This window comes from Delphinus delphis, chromosome 9, assembly GCF_949987515.2.
Source record: "Delphinus delphis chromosome 9, mDelDel1.2, whole genome shotgun sequence".
Lineage (NCBI taxonomy): Eukaryota > Metazoa > Chordata > Mammalia > Artiodactyla > Delphinidae > Delphinus > Delphinus delphis.
Window position 1 is genome coordinate 16,536,146 of NC_082691.1, and position 10,579 is coordinate 16,546,724.

General features: G+C 41.3%; 1 protein-coding gene across 2 annotated transcripts in view; it reads left to right on the top strand.

Annotated features, from left to right (window-relative positions):
* The window catches only part of LOC132430910 (calcium-independent phospholipase A2-gamma), a 134,662-nt gene that overhangs the window by 35,579 nt on the left and 88,504 nt on the right, over nt 1-10,579 (top strand). The window lies entirely within an intron of this gene.

Sequence of the window (10,579 nt, forward strand, 5' to 3'; positions counted from 1 at the left end):
GCACTGTGGTAAATGCTTGCAGCAGCCGTAGTATCTTTCTCTCCCAATAATTCTGAAGCAAAATAAGACATAAAAGAAGCAGACTCACAAATATCGAGAACAAACTAGTAGTTACCAGAATAGGAGGTACAAACTATTGGGTGTACAGGCTCCAGGATGTATTGTATAATACGGGGAATATAGCCAATATTTTTTAATAACTGTAAATAGAAAGTAACCTTTTAAAATTGCATAAAAAAATGAACATTTTTTTAAAAAAGGTGTTCCGTAAGATGAGCAACCAGTTGCGTGTTTTGCAAAACTATGGCCAGCTCGGTAATGCACCCACTGTCCTTCACTCTAGATTTCCTGGGACTGAACCGGCAATAAAGCATTAGCTTCTAAAAAAGAAAGAACTGTTAGGAGTCACAGTTTCTTAGAGTTTTGTTTGCCTGCAGTACAATGGAGTGTTCTCTCTGTGTGCACACGTGTTAGTTGTCTATGAACACGCTCATGGATCTTTCTTGGGTCCATGCCAAGGAGATTTAATTTTTAGAACGAGGCCACTAGTGTGCTCTGGGCCAAGACATAAACTTTCCGCAGTTGTTAAATCAGTGAGGCCCAAACGCCCCATTCACGGGTGTCAGGGTCATTTAGCTGCGGATCTGACTGCGTGTGTGACAGCGGACACTAGTGTGAAACAAAGGAGTGACCACAAGCAGACTCCATCCAGCAACGGGTGTGGGTTCCTCCTGTGGTTGCTAGATTGGGGTGTTTCAAGAACACGAACTAAAGGGGGATGTAAATCACCTCCCTTACCGAGGCCTGAGTTTCAGCGGGGTGAATTCAGCCAAGTCCAAGTCCCTGGGGCGCCCCGCAGGACCGGGGTGGGGGGTGGGAGAGGAGAGGGGGCGCCGGGCTGCCAGGCCGCCTCTGCCCCGGCTGGTCCCGCTGAAGGACCAGGCAGAGGATGGATACCAGGATGGGCCCGGAAGCGGAGGGCGTCAACGTTTCCTTCCACCCATCCGGCTGCCCGCGAGCCCTGTCCCCCCCACCCGAGGACAGCGACTCCAGCGCGCAGACCTGGGCAGCGGTTACAGAGCAGTTGGCGCCGAAGTTCGTCCCCTCCCTGCTGCCTCCTCCCGACTGGGCGCCCCCAGCCTCTCCCCTCCGCCTCCAACGTGCGCTCGCTCGCGCAGATTCCGCCGTGTCTCTGCCACGGCTGCTCACCACGTACAGGAATGAACCTGTGTGCCTCGGACTGGAGCGGAGGGCTCTCCAAGGTCCAGGCCAGCCGGTCTCTCCAAATTCTCCTGCGCCTACCTCTGCTCTTCTTTTGAAAAAAATCATTTAGAAATCAAGTTAGACTTACAAGAAAATTGCAAAAGTAGTACCCTGAGCTACCATACGCTCTCCCCTTAGCTTGGCATCTTTCATAATTACGGTATAATTATTGAAACCAGGAAGCTAACGTTGATAAAGTGTTAACTACACTGTAGACCTCGTACAGATATTTTCCGTTTTCCTAAGAATGAACGTTTCCTGGTCCGGGATTCCAGCCTGAGTCCCACATGACATTTAGTTGTCCTCTCCTCGCACTTCTCCAACCTGGGACAGTTCTTCTGGCCCATCTTTCTTCGTCTTGTAAAACCTCGGTGTGTGTGCGCGTGTGTGTGTGTGTTTTACTTCATTATGTCATTTGCAGAATTTATATCAGGAAATTTTTAAAGTAACTTAAAAAAAGTATACTCTCCTTTTCATGCCGTGTGAATTCTATCATTTATGCTTACCTTAACGTTTTTCAGCTTACTTTGTTTTCTCTTACTCTTAGGATACAAGTCTACCCAATGCATTGGGTCAGCTGACTGTTCTTCATGGTGATTTTTTTGTTTTTGTTTTTTTGGTGTTTGTGACTTTTCTTGTGAGTTAATTTTTAGCAAGGATTGCTTTTTTAAAAGTTTTATTCAAGTATAGTTGATTTACAATGTTTTGTTCATTTCTGCTGTATAGCAAAGTGATTCAGTTATATATATATATATGTATTCTTTTTCATATTCTTTTCTGTTTTTAATTTATTTTATTTATTTATTTTTGGCAGTGTTGGGTCTTCTCTGCTCCGCGCAGGCTTTCTCTAGTGGCGAGCGGGGACTACTCTTCGTTGCGGTGCGCAGGCTTCTCACTGCAGTGGCTTCTCTTGTTGCAGAGCACGGGCTCTAGGGTGCGGGCTTCAGTAGTTGCGGCACGCAGGCTCAGTAGTTGTGGCTCGCGGGCTCTAGAGCTCAGGCTCAGTAGTCGTGGCGCACGGGCTTAGTTGCTCCGCGGCATGTGGGATCTTCCCGGACCAGGGCTCGAACCCATGTCCCTGCATCGGCAGGCAGATTCTTAACCATTGCGCCACCAGAGAAGTCCCTCATATTCTTTTCCATTATGGTTTATCGCAGGATATTGAATATAGTTCCCTGTGCTATACAGCAGGACCTTGTTGTTTATCCAGTCTATATATAATAGTTTGCATCCAGCAGGGATTGCTTTTAGTATGAGCCCCTGTGACAGGACTGTGGAAGCATAGCTACACAATGATGTCCCATGTGCCTTTCCCTGGCCCATCAATATTTAGACCACCAGACAATATATGTATGTTAATTTCTCAGCTTAGATTTCCTATTTCCCTTAGCTGAAAATCCAAATCCATATTTATGACTAGCACAATTCTGGGACTTGGATTTCTCTCAGTGACTTTTTATCCAAATAGAATTCCTATGGATGGCAAGCACCTCACTCCTGCCACTAAACCAGTTGGAGGGCAAATGTTTATAGTTCCGTTTCAGAAATGGGACAGCCCGTCTTTATTTCCAGCAGTATACAAGTAGTTGGAGCTAACTGTGAATTATGGACTCTCAACCCCGTAGTATGTGGACCTACAGGGAAGTAGATATCAGAATCCCAGCCCCATCTGTTACGGCTTGTTTCCCATTCTAACACTCCAATGAGATCTTTCTGCTCCAGTCAGCTCACCCCTATGACTTCCATTTCCTCTTTTGCTTCTCTGTCCTAGGTATTTCTTTCCCTTTGTTTTCAGCTAAATTAAAAGTTGCTGAAATTTAAAAATTGAGTTATTTTATTCAGTATTTTGTTTAGACCTAAACTGGGCATCTTTCTGCGCCAGCTCAGTCAACCATGTTGACTGGATATTAACCTGCTGAATTTTCGTCACAGCCTCCCCTGTGATTATTGCCTTCCCTATATAACTTTATGATTCTTAACTTTGCTTAGAAATCAAACTTTCCTCAAGTTTTCTTTAATTTCCTGCAGCAGATAATTTTTAGAGATGGTGCTTCTGAGGCTTCCTTAGCTACTGCCTTTCCAGTGGTCTAACTTCCTTTCCCCGTTGCCCCAGGATGAGTGTTTTCTCATCACCCCTCCTTGGAGGGTAATAGACAGGGTGAGTGGCTGACTTGGCCTGGGAATTACTTTGTACCCATTTTTATGGGGGTGAACTCACTAGTAATATCTATACTTGGAGTACAAGTCGTGTGTGTAACTTCCAGTTTAATTCCCTGTTTTAAGCAAGTTTCACATGGGTCACTCTGTTCTTCTAAGGTGGCATCTTTCTCACGAACTTTTTATTTCTCTGGTTTGCTGGAGAAAGACAAATACAACTCTGATTACCAACATTCCCTGCTCGTGTCTGTCCTGGTTCTGAGTAGCCTGGGAACACACCTCCCACCATGCACTGCTCCATTCGCAGTTTGTTTTTTTTTAACGTAACTATTTCTTGATTTTAGGCTAACAGTCACATAATTTCTGGAGCCCATTTCACAAGCTTTAGCTTTTTTTATCCCAGTTCTTCTCCTAGGTTCCCCCAGAAAGCCATCTGATAAACCTCTGGGGAACCAAAGTTTTCCTTTGGGCTCACGTTGGCAGCAACACAGGTGCCAGAACTTTCCTCTTTAGGAACCTCTTCCTCTGTGCCAGCTATTGGGTTGAACCTAAGAGTCAATTTACTGACAACCTAACCCTGGTGAAATAGCAGTTATCAAAAATATATACCACTCCTATAACACCAGAAGGTGAAGTGTAGAGACAATACGTACCCTTGATATTTATCCTTGATTGTAAGGTGCTGTTCAGAAATCCTCTTGCAGGTAATTCTGCTCATCTACTTGGTCCATTACGGGAATAAGGATCCTGTCTACAAAGGTCAATTGCATCTCTTAACCCTATAGTTGCTTCCTGTACTCCAACCCATGTGCAGCACTTGGAGATTTTTTTTAATGAAATTTCTCGTATTAACCCAAAAAGAAGTTATTGTGCAGCACGTACAGGAAGCGGTTAGTAGGTGCCACAACTGTTCATGCACATGTTTCAAAGTCTTCACATAGTGATTTTACTATTTAAGGAGAAACATCACTGCTACAAAAAGAAGCTTCAATCTGTTCTCAAATGATCACAGACATTTACCAGTGTTCAAGACATGCAAGGCAATAGGTGAAATTGAGGGTTTTGGGTTTTTTTTGCGGCACGCGGGCCTCTCACTGTTGTGGCCTCTCCCGTTGCGGAGCACAGGCTCCGGACGCGCAGGCTCAGCGGCCATGGCTCACGGGCCCAGCCGCTCCGCGGCATGTGGGATCTTCCCGGACTGGGGCTCGAACCCGTGTCCCCTGCATCGGCAGGCGGACTCTCAACCACTGCGCCACCAGGGAAGCCCAAGTTTTTAAACATCATTCCTACTAATTGCAAAAAGCTTGACTGTTGAGGCTTTGAAACAGAAACTTGATGAGCTTTTGATTTGGGTCTTCCTAGTATGGACTTCAAGGACAAGTGCACTCGGAAAATGTTGTTTAAAAGAAAATATATTTATATTTGATTATAGGAGAGTGTAAGTTAGAAATGCCAAAGACCCCCTGAGAGGGTTACTCCTGAAGGATCTATTAGTAGTTTGTTTTGCTTCTTGTATGTATTTGACATTATCTTTCAAGTTTCATTCAAAGTGCTCTTTCCTGCCCTGCCCTGCCTTTTTTTTGGTCCTTGTGCAGCGCTATCTATAGTATTCAGTTTTTTTCTTGGGTCATAGGTTTATCAGCACCTTACTGTTTTACTTGTAGGTTCTCTGGATCTCTGAATATACATGAAAACCCAGAGGAGAGGAACTGGGTAGCTGAATTGCTGAATTATCTTCACTTTACTCTCTTCCTCTTGCGGTTCTCTCTGGCACCTGGCCTCACCACTTGCACATAAACACTCAAAACTTAGTTGGCAAATTAGTGCATTTGGAAATAGCAGATATTCTTGACACATTTATAAACTCCTTAGTGAGGATACACAGAACTCCTATTTTTAAATGCAAGCGATCTGGTGCAGGTAATTAGGCTATAAAGAAAAGAAATAGTTTAGGGATTTACTTTCAGTTCATTACTTGAACTAGAGATAGAAACAAACTAGTCTATCTAGGAGAAATATATGCACATTTTTGTTAATTTTCCCTATCTCCTTTAGATAAAAAATTCCAGATTTTGATACCAACTTAAATGTCATCTGAATAATAATATTCTCTTTTCCCACTAAATACAAAATTAAGGCTCTGAGAATAATGAAAACGTAAGACATAGGAAGAAATATCATTTAGTTTCTTCTCTGCTCTCAGTCTGTGGCACCGTGTCTTAGCACGCCAGAGGAAAGTCACTATGATAGAGGTCTGCATAGGATAATAGGGGAATTAGTTAATGAGAAGGTTCATAACTCAGTCTGGAAACAAGGAAGGGGCATCATGGGATCTGGTCCATGAGCCTTTGCAAAAGAAATATAAAATAATTAATTACTCCCTCTGCTCTCCATAAAGGACTGGAGGCGAGAGCAGAAGGTAAGGTAGAGTTGAGCGTGGACCATAGAAGTGAGGCCATTGGGATGAAGGGAGGACAAGGGAGGAACGTGACTTCAAGGTGGAGAAAACAGGCTGTGCCGCGTCACAGAGATGAAAGAGTTGGACACATAGAACTGTGAATGTGATGCTCTGCCTGAAATCAAGGATCCACGTGGGGTCATGATGAGCCTGGAAAGGGCAACTGTGACTGGAGCACAGAAGGTCCCATAAGCAAGATAGTACATGTGGGCTCCATGTGAAAACAGTGTCAAGCTTCTCAAAGTTTGAAGTGGGAGGATTTACAATCCGTGGTTGACATAAAAAGTTTTCAATAGTAGGAAAACCACTGCGACATCAGCCTGGCAGTTGAAGCAAATGTGGTTGGGAGAGGGGCCAGGAGGTAATAGACAGAGGACTGTTGGAGCAACCCAGGAGAGGAGGGCTAAAGACCTCAGTGAAGGCAGAGACCAGAAGTGCAGTGTGAAAGAGACAGACTCGTGTAGTTATGAATGGGACTCAGGGATGCTTCGTAGGGAGCAGGTAGGAGAAATTATAGAAATCTCCTGAGTTTCAAGTTTGGGCGAGTGAATGATGTTTTTCACATGAATGAGGGATGTGAAAGGAGGATCAGACCTGGAGGGAAAATCATGAGTTCAGCTTTTAGGATGGCAAGATGGAAAGAGAAGACTCATTACCTCTGTTGACAGGTCAATCAGGAGCAGCGTTGTGATCCACGGAATTGGTGAATCCCCAGGAAACAAGTAATCGGCCTTGTGCACAATAGCGTTAGGTTTGAATAATAGCACAATCAGGATTACCCTTGCTCTGTGTGGTCAGTAATTTGTGAATAAATAAAGCTTATTACATTAAGCCTTTTTCTAGCTAATTTGTCCTCCTCCCTCTGCCCAACACACACACTTTTCTATGAAATCCCCATAAAACAGTATTAGATATGGTAGTCTTTGTGACCTTAAGCAAGTTTCTTAACCTCTCTGTAGTCTTTACTGGAGCTAATAACAGAACCTATTTAATGACTTACAAGATATAAAATGCTTAGAGCAGTCTCCAGCTTATGGTGAACATTCATTAACTGTTATCTTTTGTCATGCAAAGATATAACTCAAATATTTTGATTAGCAAAACTGTGTGGAAGTCCAGTCTACCTAAATCTTGCAAAAGTAGCTTTTCACAAAAATTCCTATCTCTGTTAAGAATTGAATGGAGATGGTGGAGAAGGAATGCAGGGGAGATAGGAGGGGGCATGGGCAAGGGAAAAGAATTACATGACTGAAATGTTTTCAGATGATCAATGCTGATATCCTTTTACACGGATGATTCAGTGATTGATCAATAAAAGAAGGAAACAAAATTTTATTACGGCATCTATATGTAGGTCATCTTAGCACCATGATATCATCTGAGACAAATTGCTCAGCCCACAGAATAAGAAAGAAGGTCATGCATAGCTATGACATGTTGTCATATATTAAATTCCTGTGATTCTGGCCAAGATGGCATAATAACCAGATTTAACATACTACCTGGAACAATAAAAAAAAATAATAAAACAATAAAAAACAATAAAAAAAACTGAAAAAATACGTGTAACAGTGGTTTTTAAGACATTGGATGGGCATCAGGTAAAGAAGGGCAGTGATCAGTGAGAAATGGGAAATAAAGGAGATGAACCCTATGACGGCTTCAGTTTACAGTTTACTGCCTTGTCAGTTTCTAGCTTGCCACACAGGGAGGGAGAACCCAGGTGGAACCAGGCAGAATTCCTGGGTTGAGGAGGCTGAGCTGAGAATCCAGGCAGCTAGAATTTTCAGAGCAGAGTAACAGAAAGGAGAGAGCAAAGCAGAGAGAGAACTCAGGCATTTATATAACCACCCCCTCCTGCGTATTCAGCTGAATACTGATCTGTCTAGGGAAGGAAGAATATAAGAGGATTGGTGGGAATTGTGCCCATTGCTCACGTAGGGTTGGAAATAGTACATGTTCCCACCAGACAGATTGAAGAATTTAATAATTTATGAGACATTAGGTATAGTACTCAAGAAGATCTTGCCTGAATAGTGTGAAATAAATAGCCCTAGATGGAATACTGCTCTGGACCTGCCAACAGATCTTCAAAACAACACCTTAAAGGATCAAACTGCAACCCAGAAGAAAGCTCAAGAATATTTACAAAAATACAGAAATATCCAACATCCAACCAGGTAAAATTACAATGAATGCTAGTAGAGGGCAGGAAATAATGAAATTTACAGTGGACATAAATAAAATAAAGAACAGAGAGAATCGACAAAACTGAAAGTTGATTCTTAGAAAAGATAACAAAAATTGACTTACCTTTAGCTAGGCTGACAAAGAAAATAAGAGAGAAAACACAAATACACAAAATCAGATACGGAAGTGGGGAAATTACTACCAAGCTTACAGAAATAAAAAAGGATTTTAAGAGAATACTATGAACAATTGTTCACTAATACCTTGGATAACTTAGAAGAAGTATAAATTCCCACCAACATACAAATTACATAAAATGATTCAAGATGAAAGGGACAATCTCAACAGATCTATAAGTAAAGAAATGAAATCAGTAATCAAAAACATTGTAAGAAAGAAGAATCCAGGATCAGATGACTTCAAAAGTGAATTCCAGCAAACATTTAGAGAAGACTTAATGCCAATCCTTCTCAGACTCTTCCAGAAAATAGAGGAGGACTATTTCCAAACTCATTTTATGAGGACAGAATTATCCTGAAACCAAAGCTCTAAGCGAGAAGATAATGGAAGAAAAGAACTGTCAACCTAGAATTCTATACCCAGCAAAAGTGTATTTGTAAAAAAAGATGAAATAACAACTAATAAGAAGATACCAATGTGTATATTAGAACTCCCTTGCTGTGTTCCTCAACCATCATTGTCATGCTAATTCTTCTCAATTTTTAAAAATTTTTTCATATAATTATGTTTGCTTTTACTGATCCTGATCTCCAGGTTCTTTACTATGTTTTAAACAGTTCAGTTCTCTTTTATGAGGTTTTTCAATAGAACCTTCATTTCTGAAATGTTTCTGTTGCTTATTCCTTGAAATGTGCCAGCTTATATTTTATCATCTTTGTTTTCTTTTTTAAATCACATCTTACTACCAAGTTTGATCTCTGCTTTTTGCTTCTGTTTGAGGAGCAATGACCTCATTAAGGAATATTTTTGAAACCCGGGGTTTGTCACCATTTTTCTCCATGATTCTCTACCCTGCTGTCCGCCCAGAGAAGCCGACTTGTACGAACCTCCTCAATAGTCTCCCTTGCCTTCTGGCGTCTGGTGAATTCAGCCAACAGAGAACATCACCAAAACATTGGAGGGATGGAGAACAATAAGATGGTGGTATTTATTCCACTGGTTTATTTTCTGCAGCTTTGCCTTGAGATGATGGATTTGTCAGCCTAAGGTCAGAGCTTCTTTCAAAGCAGCTCACTCCATGTTACTCCTATTTCCAGCTTTTGGTCACCACTCTCCCTGTTTACCATTTTGGGCATAGGGATAGTGGCAGCGCTACGGTTACTATCCCTGGAATACCATTGTTTCTGGTTTCCCTGCATTGTATCCACTTCTTTATAACTAGTTCTCATCATTGAGTTATCGTTAAATTATCCTGATTTGTGTGGAACATCATTTCCTCGTGGGACCTTGACTGGATCAGCTCAGAGGAGTTGATCCAGCTGATAGCCCCTTTCTAAGACTGAAGATTCTGGGTTTAGTATTAGTAAAGTAGATAGAGAGTTTATCTTTGTTGTAGTTCCTTATAAATGGAGGACTTAATAGTAACTTTTTAGACACAGAGTTTTATTGAAGATTTATTTGCTATCAAGGGGCAAAATAACTGGTTGAGAGGAAAAGAAAATTATCAGTAAATCAATTAATCAGAAGATCTATCCTTGATCTGGTTAATCTCTGAAATCCAGAGTACTCTCCATCTCAATAATTTTCACTCTGAAATATCAGTGCTTTTCATCATCCAGGTTGGGAGACACTTGCACAAACCTCCATCTGACCAGATTTCTGAGGTCACTGGTCTATTATCTGTTGTGTGAGCAGCTTCCACCCTAGGCAGAGGGCTCATGAACAGATGATTACTACTTGAGGACAGAATTCACAATTCCAGATTTCACAATATCCAGCCCCCAGTATCTGATTCCACCCTTTTCTAGCTTCAAGAGTGGTTTGATTTGTAGGGTAGGATTAAATATATACAATCAGATAAGACCCGTTCCTTGCTCTCAAGTATCTCATGGTCTGAAGTGTGGGGAGTATAAGAGATAATTACTTACAGACAAATAATTATAAGGTAGTTTGACAAGGGCAATAATAGATGGTCTGTACAAATACATGCATCAGGTATCTGATAGTAATACCTGATATGTTGTTTTTCTATATTATCTTGATAGTTACATTTCGTTACATTTCATCAAGATACTTCACTAAACAAAGAGCAGTTTTGTCCCTAAGAGAAAAACCTTTTGAGAGAGAATATTGTCATTGCTTGAATGGTCTTCAGGAACAGTGGATTTCAGGTTATTTTGATCTTACATCCTTATCATTAAAAAAATTTGTATACATCCCCATAAAGTAATATTCATAGTTTATACCCATTCATTGCTATAGTTCCTTTATGAATATCAGCACAACATACTATATTTTAATAGAAAATAAATAGAAATAAATTTCTACTAC